Source organism: Scyliorhinus canicula, chromosome 20 (genome assembly GCF_902713615.1).
Source record: "Scyliorhinus canicula chromosome 20, sScyCan1.1, whole genome shotgun sequence".
NCBI classification, from domain to species: domain Eukaryota; kingdom Metazoa; phylum Chordata; class Chondrichthyes; order Carcharhiniformes; family Scyliorhinidae; genus Scyliorhinus; species Scyliorhinus canicula.
The window spans coordinates 66,969,422-66,987,861 of NC_052165.1; the positions used below are offsets into that span (position 1 = coordinate 66,969,422).

The window sequence follows — 18,440 nt, forward strand, 5'->3', positions numbered from 1 at the left end:
AAAATCAAGTTGGAGGGGAATTTAGCTACGCAGTCATAAGTGTATAAGGAGTACAGTAGGGGGCTGAGGACACAGCCTTGTGGGGAACCAGTGTTGAGAATGATTGTGGAGGAGGTGTTGTTGCCTATCGTTACTGATTATGGTCTGTGGGTTAGGAAGTTCAAAATCCAGTCGCGGAGGGAGGAGCCGAGGCTCAGGCCAGGGAGTTTGGAGTTGAGTTTCATAGGCATAATAGTGTTGAAGGCTGAGCTGCAGTCAATAAATAGGAGCCCGACATCGGTGTCTTTGTAATCTAGGTGTTCCAGTGTTGCGTGCAGGGCCAGGGAGATGGCGTCTGCTGTGAACCTGTCGCAGTGGTAGGCAAACTGTAGTGGATCACCACAATCCGGGAGGCTGCCTTTCGAAGCCCTTCATAATGATGGATGTCAGAGCCACTGGACGGTAGTCATTAAGGCACGCTGCTTGGCTTTTCTTTGGTAGAGATGATGGTCGTCTTCTTGAAGTAGACACCCCCCCCCCCCCCCCCCCCATCGTAGCTTCCCAACCTTTGCAGCAGTTCAAAACTCACAACACTCGAGGGCAATTAGGGATGCTTGTTTTGGCATTGGCACCCATATCCCATGAAAGAATAAATTATAGCATTCCGCCACATGAGAAAACCATGACAATTATAGCTACTATTCCACGATCTTGTTTGGACAAAACTAATTATCCAAGTCACCATTATTTGCTAACTCTTTAACAGAGGACACGATTCTGATAAAGATGAGAATTAAATCAGCCTTTCTACTAGCTGGAGAGGTCTCTTGGTTTGCAACCAATGAAGAAACAGCTTAATTGCAATTGGAATAATATCGAAGCTGCAGACAAGAGTGCGTACTCATAAAAAAAACAATGATAGGTTCTGCGTTACATAACTGAAGGAAGAAAAGCAACTGACCCCAATAAAACCCATTGCCTGAAACTGGCGTGGTGGCAAAACTCAGCTGAATCAGCTCTGCATTAGGGCTTTTTAATTGCTATTTCATTCATGGATTTTCCTTTTTAGCTCAACCACTAAACGTATTATACTCAGGATTCAAAAAGAAAGGTACTTGAAGAGGGGAGTTAACCGTGTTCAGAAACTCTGGCTGCAGAAGACTGGACCATGAATGCCAATCTGTAGTTGAAAAAAGTTGAAAGCGGTGCTGCTGAACACGGCAGTCCTGGCCCACCTGAATTTCGATCAGCCGCTTGTGCTGTTAAGTTGACAGGCTCGTTAATGTTTCGAGGACCCGTTCATGTCAAGTTGTCGAGTACGAGGTCAAGGCTGCTTCGTGTTTTTTTTTAAAACCAATCTTTCAGCCAAAGCCCAGACGCATCACCTGCTTCACAGATTAGAAAGTGGCCTGATAACAACCCTGATTCAGGCTCAAGTGAAACTAAAGCTGGGTGCCTGTAAACAAAGCTGGGCGCTGTATGAATTCGAATTAAAGTACCCGTACAGAGTTCTGAGACTACCTCAACTGTGTGCTGCTTGTAAAGCTAAGTCAGCTGCTCACTCACAAGACTTGCGACAAACTGAACGCAAAAGCAAAGATCTTCCACTGTACCCTGGATTGTGACAATATATTTCTGCCTCTTTCAAAACAAGAATAACTTTATGTGTAAAGCTGTTACATCAATTCTATTTTCCAAACATTGTTCTTTAGATCACTCCATTAGTGGGTCTATCCTCTGGGGTAGCATGAGTATTCAGGGGGAAGTGCGGGGGGGGGAGCATAGTGGTAATGTCACTGGACCAGTAATCCAGAGACCCAGGCTAATGTTCTGCGGACAAGGGTTCAAATCCCGTGGCGGCAGCTGGTGGAATTCACATTGTTAATAATCTGGAATTGAAAGGCTTGTGTCAGTAACAGTGACATGAAACAACCGTTGTCAATCGTAAAAAAAACGCACAGTTCACTAATATCTTTTTTTGGGAAGGAAACCGTACCTGGTCTGGCCTACATGTGACTCCAAACACACAGCAATGTGGTTGACCCTTAACCACTCTGAAATGGCCCAGCAAGCCACTCACTTCAAGGGCAAAGAGAAATGCGCAACGAATGCTGGAATTGCCAGTGATACCCACATCCCACAAATTAATACGTATTTTTTTTAAATTCCCCTTGCAGCATAATCTTCTGGGAGCTTGACTATTGTGGTTTACCTCTTGGAGGTAGGCAATGGATTACTTACATCAATAATGTATTCTTCATTCTCCAAATGAAGTATTAACTTCATGCTCCCTCCACATCTACCCCACACACTCTAATATGAATTTTAGTTTTGAATTAAGGTACATTATTTAGCCGTAGGACAAATGAAGCAAACGCTAAGGTATGTTGAGTAGAAAAACATTAAAATTAAAGTCACATGTAAAATAATAGATGGAGTTGAAACTTTTTCCCAGGTGGAAGAGTTAATTACTGGGGACATAATTTTTATTGTCACAAATAGGCTTACATTAACACTGCAATGAAGTTACTAGTCGCCACATTCCTGCGCCTGTTCGGGTACATGGAGGGAGAATTCAGAATGTCCAAATTACCTAAGTCATCGGGACTTGTGGGAGGGAACCGGAGCATCCGGAGGAAACCCACGCAGACACAGAGAGAACGAACAAACTCCACACAGACAGTCATCCAAGCGGGAATCGAACTGGGACCTTGGCGCTGTGAAGCAACAGTGCTAACCACTATGTTACTATGCCACCCGGGTTTAAGGTAAGGTGTGAAGGCAAAGTTTAGAGGAGATATGCGAGGGCCGGTCTTGTACAAGAGGGTAGTGGGTGCCTGGAACTCGCTGCCGGTGGATGTGGCGGAAGCAGATATGATAGTGACGTGAAGAGATGTGAAGAGACAAAGGTTGTAGACAAATGTCTGTCCCTTACAGTCAGAAACAGGGGAAGTTCTAATGGGGAACAACAAAGAAATGGCTGACCAACTAAATACATACTTTCGTTCTCCCTTCACAAAGGAAGACACAAATAATGTGCAGACATGTTGGGGAACACAGGGTTTAGTGAGAGGGAGGAACTAAAGGAAATCATATTGGCAGAGAAATGGTATTGTGAAATTGATGGGATTGAAAGTTGATAAATCCCCAGGGCCCATTCATCTACAACCCAGAGTACTTAAGGAAAAATTTTCAACTCCATCTGACTTATTTACTTAAGGAAATAGCCCTAGAAATTGTGGTGGCCAACTTCTAAGGTTCTGGAGATTCTGGAACAGTTCCTAAAGATAAGGGGGTTACCTTCTGTAACCCCACTATTTAAAAAGGGAGGTAGAGAGAAATCATGGGATTATAGACCAGTCAGCCTGATATCAGTAGTTGGGAAAATTCTTGAGTCCATTATAAAAGATTTAATAGCAGTACACTGAGAAAACAGTGGCAGGATCGGGCAGAGACGGCATGGCTTTACGGAAGAGAAATCATGCTTGACAAATCTACTGGAAGGATGTTGTTCTATTTCAAGGATGTAACTAGTAAAGTTTACGAGGGGAAGCCAGTGGATGCTGTTTATTTGAACTTTCGACAAAGTCCCACATAAGAGATTAACCAGTAAAATTAAAGCACACAGGGTTGGGCGTACTATATTGAGATGGATAGAAAACTGGTTGTCAGAGAGGAACCAAATAGGAATAAACCGGTCTTTTTCCAAATGGCAGGCAGTGATTAGAGGGGTACCGCAGAGATCAGTGCTAGGTACCCAGCTATTTACAATATATATTAATGATTTAGATGAGGGAACAAAAGCAATGTCTCAGAATTTGCAGGTGACATAGAGCCGTGTAGGAGGATGAGCTGTGAGGAGGATGCACGCGAGTGGTCTCCTTATCTGAGTAAGGATGTTCTTGCTATAGTGGGAGTGCAGCAGAGGTTTACTAGAATGAACCCTGGGATGGTGGGATTGACGAGGAGAGATTGAGTCGATAAGGATTATATTTGTTGGGGTTTAGAAGAACAAGAGGGGGAACCTCATAGAAATCTATAAAATTCTAACAGGACTAGTCAGGGTAGATTCAGAAAAGAATGTTACAGGGGAGTCCAGAACTAAGGGGTCACAGTCTAAGGATGGAGTAAACTATGTAGGACTGAGATGGGGAGAAACTGCTTCATCCAGAGAGTGGTGAGCCTGTGGAGTTCTCTACCACAGAAAGCAGTTGAGGGAAAAACAGTGTATGTTTTTAAGAAGGAGTTAGATATTGGGGGGGATTCTGCAAAATGGAGACCAAGTATTCGCGTCGTCGTGGACGCCGTCACGTTTCACGAAGGCGCGAAATGGGCACAGGGTGACCGATTCTGGCCCCAACAGGGGGCCAGCATGGACCTGGAGCAGTTCATGCCGCTCCAGCCTCCCTTCCCGCCGTGCCAACCCGTGTATGCGCAGTTGGGCTGTGCCAACCTGTGCATGCACGGGGGACTTCTTCAGCGCGCCAGCCCCAACTCAACATGGTGTCGGGGTTCAGGGGCCGGCCACACAACAAAGTAGGCCCGGGGAGAGAGGGTGGGGGGGGGGGGAAGAGGCCGGCCCGCCTATCGGTGGGCCTCGATTGCGGGCCAGACCCCAACGGACGCTCCCCCCTGGGTACGGAGCCCACCTCCCCCCACAGGCCCCCCCCCCTCACCCCCCATCCCTTCCCGCAGAGTTCCCGCCGGCAGCGACCAGGGTTGAACGACGCCGACGGGACTCTGGATATCGGCAGCCCCGCAGATTCCAGCGGCCCGCGGCCAGCGCCGTGTCAAGCGCGCCGGCGCAAATGGCGCAGATTCTCCGCACCTCGGAGAATCGCGCGCCGGCATCGGGGAGCGATTGCGCCACTTCTCCGGACCAGCACGGGGCTCGGAGAATCACGCTCGTAGTCTTAGGGCTAAAGGGATGAAAGGATATGGGGGGAAAGCGGGAACAGGTTACTGAGTTTGATGATCACCCATGAACATAATAAATGGTGGAGTAGGTTCGAAGTGCCAAATAGCCTACTCCTGCTCCTATTATCCATGTTTCCAAATAATTGTTACCCAACAAGGATAAAAGAATAACTTATCAGCAGAGCAACGCTGCGCAGTGGTTAGCACTACTGCCTCAGGGCACTGATGATCCGGGTTTGATCCCAGCCCTGGGTCATTGTCCATGCGGAGTTTGCACATTCTTCCCATGTCTGCATGGGTCTCCCCCCACAACCCAAAGATGTGCAGGTTAGGTGGATTGGCCACGCTAAATTGCCCCTTAATTGGGAAAATAAATAATAAATAGCTTATCAGAATACTGCACTTGATTTTAATTGTTTCATTTGTAGGTTTCCTCAGTCGCTCAATAAGCTTATTCAATGAGTAGCTAAGTTTTACAAACTAGTGGACTCGAAACTTGCAGTCAGCATCGAAGAATGGGACTCACCATTCACCCCTACTGGCAGCCAGGGCTTCAGAACAGAAACTGAGGAATCTTCACACAGAGAGAGATATACACACACACACACACACACACACACACAGTCTAAACCAGGAAATATAAATGACAAAATATTAAGTAGATTTCAATCATCTGGAGATAATGAAATAAAAACTAGGAAAAACAGATAAGATTAAGAAACAGAGATTAAAAAGATACATTTAAAAAGTTAAAAAATATGCTTTTTATAATCTCCAACACTAATCAACGTCTTAAGAAATAAAACTCCACACTTATAATTTTGCGGGGTCAGATCGGTTGTTTGCCAGCAAATCTCGTGCCATGAAAAATTCACATACTCCTGAGTGTACGGGTCTAACATTTTCTTGGTGTCTTTCATAAGAACATGGTGTGCAAGTAACCCAACTTTATGCCACTGAATTTATTTCAATGTCAGGTTTATCAGCGAGCTCTTGTTTTGTGCAATCTATGGAGAAGGAGGGAATCTCTGCTTCCAGATTTCCACATTTAACTGCGCATGCAAGGATGCCAGAAGTTGCTCTTATCAACAGTGAGTAGGGTAGGGCCTCACCATTATTGCCCATGGAAAAAAATCAGGTCCCAAAATCTTATCGATCTTGTATCTGCTTTGCACCCAACCTCATGTGCATCTGGATTCAAAAGTGCACTAAATTCTGGGCCACTATCTCAACTAAAGTATTTGCAACTATTCCCACAGAATAAGTGTAGAACCAATTAATAGAATGCAAGAAACCCTTGTTTGGTATCATTTGATTCAATACAGTATTTGAAGACCATGGTGTTAAATTTGGCCTTCCACTGCAACTGGTCAATGAAGGGTTATCATCTTGATCTTTACAGTGACCCACTAGCAATCCCATCAAGGTACATCTTGAGGTAACCTTATCCGCTCCGCAAACATTGCATGATGATATTCCGTGTTCTTGGATAACTGAACAGCAAGTGTCAAATTTTATTGTGTCATTAAGGCATGGGGTCAGGGGTAATCAAACATCCCTCTTTGTTTGTATAATCAACTGCATTGGTGCTGTCCACCCAATTTGATACAAACTAATGGGACAGAAGTCAGGCAAAGCAAGCAGTTACAAATTTAAGCCCAACATATAGATACCTTCTCAGGGTCAATGGTCTCAATAGCTCCCTTAAGCTGAGTATTATACCTTTATAATGAACTGACATACAAAAGCAAAACCCAGGGATGCAGCAACAGCATCCCCTAGTGATCTGGGCTGGATACTTGTGCCTTTTGTACATGTATCTCTTCAATCTATCCAAAGGCAATGCAGGTGATCAGTCAGGAGACACGATTTTTTAAAGCTGCTTTTATCTCGATTAGGGGAACATAGAGAACAAAGTGAAACAGATTAATTTATTTCCATCAATACACCGTGTGTGCCTTTGTATAATAATATCAAAGTAATAAATATGCTCTGCTGTCCCATTTTATTGTGCTTGACCTATTTTTCTACTTTTCTTTCGCCTGTACTCCACCGTTCTTGCAGTCTCTCATTGTCTCTAGCTTTTTGCAAGTTGTTGCTCAATAGTCTGACTTCCACTGTTGGCTTTTAGTCAAACCGAGTACCCACACACAACTCACCACCCCCACCCACTCACCCCTGGGCAGAATCTGCTAGCCTAACTTAGCAATGACCCCTGCTGAATTCAAGTAAATAAGATTTGATGCAGCTGCATTTAATGTGGATGGTCAACTCCCACAGGCTGCATGCAGTACAGTAGCACGGAAGCCCCATCTGAAACTCATTCTACACCTGCTTGCCCTGCTAATCTAACTCAGAGTTATATTTAAGCCACAGTAGCATGTCTAACATCAATAACATCAAGGTCCCCACATGAAAGCACAGTATGAAATCCCAAAATGTGACACGGTGCTGCAAAGTAGCTTTGCCCACTTTATAGATGTGACAATGTTAAATGTGGCTGCTTTACATTCACCTAATTTTGATCTTTGCAGCAAGTGAAATCAATGATACCCCGCTCACAAGATGTAGCAACAAGGCTTGGCTTTTCATTCACACTTAAAATTTGACTTCTTTAAATGTACTTTGTACTTTCAATCACTTCTGGACACCCAGCAAGTGTAGTTAGATCCGATTCAGATGACATTTTTAGAACTCTCTATCATGTGGCATGCCAGCCGACTACTCTGGTACCATATAACCTGGGCAGCAAATTTTCAAAACTTTAAATCTTGATCTTTTGTGTTTTTCCACATTAATCAATCAACTCAATGGGCTTAATTTACACTGCATCAATTGAAAGTTCTGCCTGTTCATACCTGATAATAATCCAAAAATGGAATACTTACAGTGTAACACATTTCCTCAACACTGGAAATCTGGCCAACACTCAGAAAAATAATTTAATGGGTTGCATTTTAACTGAAGCAGTTAAAATTTAAATTTGCCTCCCAATCATTCACCTTTACTCTTCTCCTTGTCTGTACCTGAGACTGCCTCACAGACATTGTCAGTGGTAAGTGAAAAGGTCCAATACGTCCCCTTTCCTGATCTCCGCAAGAGACAGAAAGCAACAGAACACACAAGAAGGTAAAGCTATCCCAGCCTTCACCACAGGCTCTGTTAACTGCAATGGAATTATAGAATTAGTTTATGTCACCTTGACTTCTCAACTCACTGAAGATCAAGGAGATGCAACACTAAATACTTATTACCGGCATCCAACATTTTTGCCTGTCCCAGCCAGAGGCAGGGGCTTGGATGAGGGTGAAAACAACTGCTATTTACTGAGACAATTCAGTTAGTATCAGCTACAATACTGAAGAATGCTGCGTGTGTCATCCAAGAAACCATGTCGAAAATAGGATAAGAAAGTACAAGTGTGCAACATCCTAAACAACAGTAACTTCATTGCAGTGTTAATGTAAGCCTACTTGCGGCACTAATAAAGATTATTATTAAAAGGGCTTGCATTTGAAAAAAAGTGTAACATAAAGTAGATTTGCACCTTTTGATTTAACTGTGATTATTGATGCCTGAAACATCACTTGTCTTCATTCACACACGAATAATACTGCAGAATGATCATGGGTTTTTTTTCTATAAAAAAAGGTCTGTCTCATCAGAGAAAGTTAAGCTCCCATTATCAGTAACCGCACAAATTCACCTGTATCTTTAAACAGCACAAATACATTTAAAAATGGAACGTTCACATTCTCTTCAAACTGATACTTGTAAAAATAAATGTTTACAATGCAACAGTCTCATGTTGACAATAGAATGTTGGGGTGGAGGGAGGCTGGGTCGGGTGGCGGGGAGGATAATTGCCCTGGGCAACATACACAATAAAATTGTAAACACATTTGGCTGCATTTACAAGATGGATTAGATGCTAACCACAGCAATTTGTCTTGCACCGCACATGCAGCCTCCCCCACCCCACCACCACATATGGACAACCACATTCTATGTTTGCCTTATCTCAAGACCACGTGGCCTTGATGCCCCAAAAGCATTGAAGATTGACTAATGTATAAAACAAACAGGTGAGGCTGAAAATGACTTAAAATCCAAATGAAGGCGATTCCATCAGGAGGATTAATCAAGGGTTAAATATTCAAGAAGACCACTATTTTTGCAATACATCTGAAGAAAAGATATTCATTGGACTTTAGAAGAATGAGAGGTGAGCTTATGGAAACATAGAAGATTCAAAGGGAGCTTAACAGGGTAGATGCTGAGGGAATGTTCCCCCTCTGGAGGAATCAAGAACTGGAGGGGGGGGGCATAACTTCCATGCACAGATTCTTCCATTTAATGGAGATGAGGGGGAATTTCTGTTTTCAAGAGGGACATTCGTGTTAGGAATTCTCATCTCCAGAAAGCAGTGAAAGTTGGGTCATTGAACATATTCAAGGCTTGGTTAGACAGATTTGTGACGGCAGGCAGGGAGGTGGAATTCAGATCACAATCAGATCAGTCATGATCTTATTGAATGGTGGCGCCAGCTTAAGCAGTCAAATGGCCTACCCCAGTTCCTATTTCTATGTTCTACATCCTTAAAGTAAAACAGTAGAATTTTGTCACCGACCACACTCATCAAGGAGGGCAATTCCTGTTTTGCCCCTACAACCCAAAGATGTGCAGAGTCGGTTGATTGGACACGCTAAATTGCCCCTTAATTGGAAAAAAATAATTGGGTCTCTAAAGTAAAAGAAAAGGAGGACAATTTCTGAAGTTCCAGTTCGACCTAGTAAAAGGTTTCAACTCATTGAGATAACTAAACCCTTTTGGACAGGGATATCAGAAGCATCTATTTTCAACAAGTGTTCATTGCACAACGAGAAGGCTTCAAAGTTGTCAGTCTGCAGGATTAATAAGGAGACATTTGCCATTGATGGTTGTTCAAATTTTGTTTCCTCAAGAATTTAGCATTATTTATGTTTTTAACAAACCCAATTTACTTTTACTATAATTAACTTTGATTTCAACATAAAGTTTGCAGGGAGGAGGAACAGTCTGTAGCAAAATATATTTGCAGCTTTGCGAAATAAAGGAAATGTACAATGGCTGGCTGATATAGCATTTACATAAAGCAAATAGATGAATAGCATACATCACGTATCAATCTAGATATAATAATTTATATCAGGAGTGCATTTTCTGTCAACTTCGTTCATTATAATTCCTAATTCCACATTTGTCTGGCAACTCATCACACTGTAATTACACCTTCCCATCACTGGAGGCACTCCTGACCTACCGCTGACAGGAAGGTATAATCATTGTACGACATGTTTACATACGCAATTTGCAGTGTAAATGTAGACATTAGGATTTACAAGTATACTAAAGATGATTTCAAAATGGTATGCCTTTGTGCATTGATCCAATTATCCCCACTCTCTAAACTCGCTGCACCATAAGACCACCTGCTCTTGATTTCCCAAATACAACACCGTGGAAGATTGACTCGTCTATAAAGAAAACAGATGAGTGGGCATCTGGCATATGCATAAAACAGAAAGGTTACGATGGAAACAAAGGGAAGGATCTAGTAAAGTGTTTAGAATTGATGACGTGAAGGTGGAAAAAATTTAAAAGTTTGAGTGATAAGTTTTACAGACGTTAAACAGATGAGAGGCACAAAACTCAATTAGTGGGCAAGACAAAAGAAGGAAAGAAAACAAAAATGTCATCTCTACACCAAATGCTAGCAGTATTACAAATGAAACTGGAAGTACAATCCAGCTAGAGAAATATAATAGGGTATCAATTTCAAAGACCTAACTGCAGTCTAGCTAAGTGAGGGAGCTAAATATAACATGGCATTGGATTTTCGAAACTACAAGAAAATGGAAATGGTTAGTATGGTGGCAGTGTTAACAAAACAAAGCATCAATGCAGCAGAAAGCTGCAATGAAATAAGTCAGCACACTGGGTAAAGCTAAAGTAACGAAAAAGATGCAAAACCCGCTTGTGAGCATTTTATTGACCTCACATGATGACTTTGCCAAGGAATGTGCACATATGGAAATTAGGGAGCTTTGAATAAAAGGAGCAGGTAATGCTCCATTTAATCATGAGTAGCATACCAGAAACCGAGGTGGTGGCAAAGGTGCATGTTGGGAATAGTGGATAGTTATTGGAATCCTAGAATCCCTACATTGCAGAAGGAGGCTATTCGTCATCAAGTCTGCACCAACCCTCTGAAGGTGCACCCTGCACAGTCCCACTTCCCCACCCTAATGTGAATTTGCATTAGACTGGAAGGAGGAGGAAGATCAGATTATTAACTAGAGCTAAGTTCAAAGGGATGAGGAAGACACTGTTCTAGAATAGAGTGGAATAAATTCTTATCTAGCAAGCCCATGGACTATCAGTGAAACTTGAGAGGACTAATAGGCAAAAGAGGTACTCATGGGGTGATGTGATCATTGCCTGTGAAAGTAGATGGGGAAGATGATAAACTAGGTGAGAGGTCCTATATACAATCATAGCCCCTGATATCCAGGGCTATTTAGCTCTGGTTCTAACTGCAGTTAGAAGGGGCTGGTTTAGCTCACTCAGCTAAATCGCTGGCTTTTAAAGCAGACCAAGCAGGCCAGCAGCACGTTTCGATTCCCGTACCAGCCTCCCCGGACAGGCGCCGGAATGTGGCGACTAGGGGCTTTTCACAGTAACTTCATTGAAGCCTACTCGTGACAATAAGCAATTTTCATTTTTCATTTCATATTTGGGGAATGTGCCAGAATAACAAATAGAAAACCATTTACCTTGGTTACTGGGTCAATCCCCTGCCTCCACAGGACCTTGCACACAGCTTCAAAAGTAGCAGAGTGTCAAATATTACATATGCCATCTTGCAAAAAGAAAAGTGCACGGCTGCTTTATTAAGCAACTTCTATTTAACCTCTATGCATTATTCCTTTCTTATCAATTTTCCTCTGGACACTAACAGACATGACATACGTCTTTGAACATTCCAAATCCCTCAACAATTTAAACTGTCAATATCCAAAATACTCTGCAGTTAGAAACTTAAGTGACTACCGGGTAAAGTCAGAAATAAATGCCAGACATACACTAAACAAAACAAATCACACAATATGGCCCTAATTTTCTCTGAACGCAAAGGAACAGCTTTTGGCATTCACCTCATTGACCATTGTCCAGACTGTCCACAGACTTGTCAGTAGAGATTTTCTCTAACCCAGTGCTTCCCAAATTACACTCTCATCTGGCTCCAGTTTAACACACTTTGATCAAAATGCAATCATTGGCCCATCCAGACTATCCCTCCCAAACGTATCAGTTGCATATCAATGTTTTGTGAACCAACAGCCCTGCTTTCCTTCCCTTTTCGAAATGTACCTGTAACTAAACGCAGGGTGGGATATTTCAGGTGCAAAAAACAGGGCAGGTGAGAGAGAGCAAATCGAAATGGCAAAGCACTGGGGAGATAGATGAACTGAGGGAATTATGTCATTAAACTCTAGTTCACAGGTGCAATGATTAAAAAGGCTGATAGCATGTTTGACTTTATCACAAGAGATGTATAGAATATCAAAGCAAAGGGGCAACTGTATAATCAGACCATATTTGAAAAGCTATGTTCAGATTTGGATGCTGCCCCTGAGAAGGCATAGTCTGATCTTGGAAAAGAAAGTTACATTTCCACCGGGAAAATAAAGGGACAAATCGTCATAGAAAAGAGTGCGACAGCTAAACCAATTTCTCCAGAAGACTACAGACACAAAAGTGATTGGTGAAATTATGGATATTTATTTGGTCAAGTAATGTGGATAAAGGCTACTGTGGAATCACATTTGAGAAACAGCTGTTAATCTTAACAAAATGGCTGACTCAAATCAAAACCAAGAATGTTATCATCTAGGCCAAGCCAAAGCAACGAAGAACCAACGTGTTTGGAACCATCACTGCGACACCAAGTGTAGAAAACTGTGAATCTGAATAGAATTGCCATAACTAAGTGGCTGAGGAGAATTATTGGCCCAATTGGCCAATGCCTGCTCCTGCAAGAGACACTCCAGGCTCAAGGAGCGAAAAATCACAGCCGGCATTTTTCTTCTACCCTTTCTTGCACAATGTCATCAATTTGGTATTAGTAGTTTTAACCTGAGCTATCTAGTCTGCTAGCATGTTGTTTTCCAACAATTCATGAGATCAGGAATGTACGATGGGCTATCCATGCCACCTCTGATATAATCCAGCAGTAAAATGAAAATGAAGCATACGATTAACTATAATTATATGGGCACATTTCAGTTCATATGGGTATGTTTATGCAAGCTCTTTTCTCCACAATGTTGGAGGGCAGGACACTACTCCGATTATAACATGTTTCGACACTTTTTACGTTCTGACTGGGGCAAGCCAGGAGGGTAGAATTTAATTCACCAACTGAGACATTTGTTTTAAATGTCCAAGACAAGTGGGCACGGTTAACTAATATCTTGTGCTCAATGGTACATGGACCATGGACATGAGAAAATAATCATGTACCCCGGCTGATCCCATTTATACAGCACCCACCCCTAATTGACAATAGATGGATTGTTGTCCACATCAAATAACACCATGCCAGCCTGATGCTAATCCTCAGTGAGATAATCCTGCATTAAATAAAAGCACTAAAAGCTTTCATACGTAAATGGAAAATCCTTCTGCTAAAATGAATTACATTTTACTTCAAGCCAACAAGATTTCAGTTACATTCACCTCTTCCCTTGCTATTTTTAATGTTGCATGCACCATTTTGAAACAAATTCCAGATTTGATTCCTAATCCAGACTTAGCTGAGTGATGCCACCCTTAGCTATAGTGCAGGTACTACAATTGGCAGTTTATCAATATAGGCAGAACTGTAGCACGGTGGTTAGCACTGTTGCTTCACAGCTCCAGGGTCCCAGGTTCGAATTCCAGCTTGGGTCACTGTTTGCACATTCTACCCGTGTGTGCGTGGGTTCCCTCCGGGTGCTCCGGTTTCCTCCCACAGTCCAAAGATGTGCGGGTTAGGTGGATTGACCGTGCTAAATTGCCCTTAATGTCCAAGAAAAGGTTACGTGGGGTTACTGGGTTACGGGTTTTGGGTGGAGGCGTGGGCATAAGTAGGTCTTTCCGAGGGCCGGTGCAGACTCGATGGCCCGAATGGCGTCCTTCCGCACTGTAAATTCTATGATTCTATGAATATTAGGGAGGCAAGATAAACAAACAAAAATCAGCTAACCAATGACTACTGCTATGAAATGACATGATTGAACCAAAATCAAACAACACTTCCTCCTCAAGCTTGTGCAAGAAGAATTGTCACCTAAGTAAGTTTACTGTATGACTGTTAAGTTTCTATGTAACAGTCAGCGCAATCATGAGGAGAGATAGGGGCAAAAATAAAGCATTACGTCAAAATACAGTAATCAAGCTCAAAAGTTGAACTCCAGAGCATATTACAGGAAGAATATTTATTCAAGAAGCACATGATAATTGATACCGAGTGAGGTCCGTACCTCCAGCCCGCACATTTCATAATCAGGCACCCGGGTTCTATTCCGGCCTTGGGTGAGTGTGTGGATTTTTTTCACTTCCTCCTAGTGTCGCCCCGTTAGTGTCCAAGGCGTACAGGTTAGGTGGGTTACGGGGTTACGTGGATAAGGCTGGGGAGTGGGCCTAGGTAGGGTGCTCTTTCAGAGGGTTGGTGTCGACTCAATGGGCCAAATGGACTCCTTCTGCACTGTAAGAATCCTATCTTCAAGGAACACTAGCGTCAAGAATCAGAGCACTTTATGCATAGAGCCATTATAATGCAAATAGCCCAAGGAGCTTGTTTCTTGCTATTATTTGTTTCTAATGAGTTTAATAGTTTCACAAGTAATGGTTTCCAAAATTCAAAAATCGATAAGAGAATTTTGATCAGTGTGCATTTAGTTTGTTCTTTATCCCCCACCTAAGCATTCTTTTCAGATGAATTAATACTATGTTGTACCTTGATGGGAAATGGTTTAAACCTTAAACTCTGTATTGTCAAAACATAAAATTATATTCATCCCTACAACTGAAAAGTTTGCTTTCTTCTCCTAATTATTGTAACTAAGAAATTTTAGGACCAGCAGGCTTGAAGGGCATGTTAAAATATAGATATAATGCACCAAATGCAACTTAAATTCACCTGCAAAATAATTTAAAAAGTGATATGTATGTGCAGTTATGTTGGATTAATAATATAACTCATCACTTCAGTTTGCTGCGATGAAATTTTCTCAGTTGTCAATCAATGTGAATACAAATGGCCTAAATTTTAGACTTTCCTTGGGGTGGAATTGCAGGTTGAGATTCCCTCCCAGTTCCTGTCTGTCCTGGACTATACAGCTACTTTACACTGGAATGGGCAAGGCCTCAGATTGGAAGGCCACCCTTGCTCCACTGGAGACCGGAGTGGCCAATTAAGGACCATTTTCCAACCAAGCCTCAATTTTTAGGCTTCTGGGAATGTTGAACCACAGCGGGTAAAGGCCGGAAAGAATCGAACTTCAATACCGGCTGACAGCTTTCTAAGGTGGGACGATTCCGAGTAAGGGAAAAGTTGCGCCAGCAACCAATAAATGTTCATTGGAGCATTAATCGGATGCCGGGAAGGCGGAAGGGAGGTGTTCCTCGCCAACTCTTCGGAAGGTGGGAGGCAAGCACCCCCCCCCGCCGTAAAATTCAGGCCAAGGTCATTGCCTCAAATTTATAGCATCATCGTAAGAACAAATAAATTTGCATTTAATTTTCTGAATCTAAAGTATTAAGGATGCAAAAGAGACATACTGCACAATGTATCATTCTATTGCCTCCTTCCTACCCTCCCCCATGGCATGATATCAGATGACTATGAATGTAACACTAATTGCATATTTGTAGCCACGAATGAGGATATTATATCATGTAATTACACAATTGTAAACAATTAATCTCTTTACGGTTTCAGGTCCCTAAATATTATGCAAAAAAAGTGCATCTCTGAGTCACTTCACCCTGATATGCTGTTGATATTTTCAGCGCAGTACAATTTCCACAACTCCAAAATAACACAAAAGGTTGTCATCGACATCTTTGTAGTAACGATGTGAATCCTAGCGTGGCTTTAAATTTTGAAAAAGGTGTATTACCAATAAAACTTTGCAGCATTTAGAAGCAAACATGGTTCTATTTCTCTTCCCCCTCACCCCCCTCAAGCTTCACCTTTTACTATATTTTCTCGACAAAAATGAAGAACTGCTCACCCTGGTCCCAAGAATACTTCTATCTCATGTGATAGACATGTGTTGGGAGTGGTGACACACTCACTGGTATAAACTTCTTCTCCCTTGTGCGGATGAAGTCAGTAACTGGAACCCACTCTAATGCAGCGGCTAACTGTACAACCAGCATCACTTTTTAAGAGCAGTCATTTTTAAAGCAAACCTGTTATTTGTCCAGTTTATATCAAACTTGTTTTCTTCATTTAATATTTGGTATTCTCTTCACAACGTTTCTGTGCTCTATTTAGTCGAGAGTACAAAATTACTTTGTGCAAAAATAGAATTCAATCGATTCAAATTAGCTCAGTTGGGTAAAGCCTGCGCTGCATAAGTTAACAGCTGTGGGTTGAAGTCCTGCTCCGAGACTTGAGCTCATAACATCTGCTTACATTCCAGCACAGTATTGGGCCAGAACGTTTTGGGTGATAAGTTAAACTGAGTCCCTAAATCTCGTGTTGTTATTTGAAAGTGTTGTCTCACCGTAATCATTTTTCTCATTACTTAGGGACTCAAAGGTCATGCTTGGCTAAAACATTTACCTGAATAATAATCATCACCACAGCACTTTGCATGGAGTAAAGGCAGCTGTCTGGATTGTGCTGTAGAAAATAATGGTGAAGCTAACAATTCCACTTTATGTGGAAACTGAATAGCAACCTGTAATGATTGGATTGGATTTTGCATGAAAAGAAAGGAAGATACATAATAGGGCAACACAAGGTACACAATGTAACTGCATAACACAGGCATCAGGTGAAGCATACAGGGGTGTAGTGTGAATGAGGTCAGTCCATAAGAGGGTCGTTTAGGCATCTGGTAACAGCGGGGAAGAAGCTGTTTTTGAGTCTGTTTGTGTATGTTCTCAGACTTTTGTGTCTCCTGCCTGATGGAAGAAGTTGGAAGAGTGAGTAAGCCCTTTGGGAGGGGTCTTTGATTATGCTGCCTGCTTTCCCCAGGCAGCGGGAGGTGTAGATGGAGTCAATGAATGGGAGGCAGGTTATTGTGATGGACTGGGCTGTATTTACGACTCTGAAGTTTCTTGCGGTCTTGGGCCGAGCAGTTGCCATATCAGGCTGTCACGCACCCAGATAGAATGCTTTCTACGGTTGGTATGAGTTAGTGTGGACATGCCGAATTTCCTTAGTTTCCTGAGGAAGAAAAGGCGTTGTTCTGCTTTCTTGGTGGTAACACTGACGTGGGTGGACCAAGTCAGATTTTTGGAGCTGTGCACCCCTAGGAATTTGAAACTGCTAACCATCTCCACCTCGGCCCCATTGATGCTGATAGGGGTATGTACAGTACTTCCTGAAGTCAATGACCAACTCTTTAGTTTTGCTGGCATTGAGGGAGAGATTGTTGTCGCTGCACCACTCCATTAGGTTCTCTATCTCCCTCCTGTATTCTGACACGTTGTTATTCGAGATCCGGCCCACTATGGGCGTACCGTCAGTAAACTTGTAGATGGAGTTAGAACCAAATTTTGCCACGCAGTCGTGTGTGTACAGGGAGTAGAGTATGGGGCTAAATACGCAGCCTTGGGGGGGCCCCGGTATTGAGGACTATTGTGGAGGAGGAGGTGTTGTTGTTTATTCTTACTGATCGTGGTCTGTGGGTCAGAAAGTTGAGGAGCCTATTGCAGAGTGAGGAGCCGAGTCTTAGGTTTTGGAGCTTTGATACGAGCTTGGCTGGGATTATGGTGTTGAAGGTGGAGTTGTAGTCAATAAATAGGTGTCTGATATAGGGGTCCTTGTTTTCGAGATGCTCTCGGGACGAGTGTAGGGCCAGGGAGATGGCGTCTGCTGTGGACCGGTTGCGGCAGTACGCGAATTGCAGTGGATCAAGGCGTTCTGGGAGTATGGAGGTGATGAGCTTCATGACTAACCTCTCGAAGCACTGAAGTCAGGGCCACTGGACGGTAGTCATTGAGGCATATTGCCTGGTTCTTCTTTGGCACCGGTATGTTGGAGGTCTTGAAGCAGGTGGGGACCTCGGAGCAGAGTAGGGACAGATTAAAGATGTCCGCGAACACCTCTGCCAGCTGGTCCGCGCAGGCTCTGAGTGCACGACCAGGGATTCTGTCCGGACCCGTCGCCTTCCGAGGGTTCACTTTCAGGTAGGCCGATTTGACTTTGGAAGCTGTGATGGTGGGTATGGGTGTGTTATGAGCTGCTGCGGCAGTCAACAGCAGTTTGTTGGTTTCCTGCT

The 18,440-nt window shown here is 42.9% G+C and overlaps 1 protein-coding gene across 3 annotated transcripts in view; it reads right to left on the reverse strand.

The window, feature by feature from the left end:
* Positions 1-18,440, reverse strand: part of LOC119955146 (zinc finger protein 800-like) — a 123,318-nt gene that overhangs the window by 80,655 nt on the left and 24,223 nt on the right. The window contains exon 1 of one of the 3 annotated variants that reach the window (XM_038781069.1): positions 5,423-5,442. The exons of the other annotated variants lie outside the window; for them this stretch is intronic. The gene's annotated coding sequence lies outside the window, so the exon portion shown is untranslated. Of the gene's footprint in view, positions 1-5,422; positions 5,443-18,440 lie in introns of those variants that run through there. 3 annotated transcript variants of the gene reach the window in all.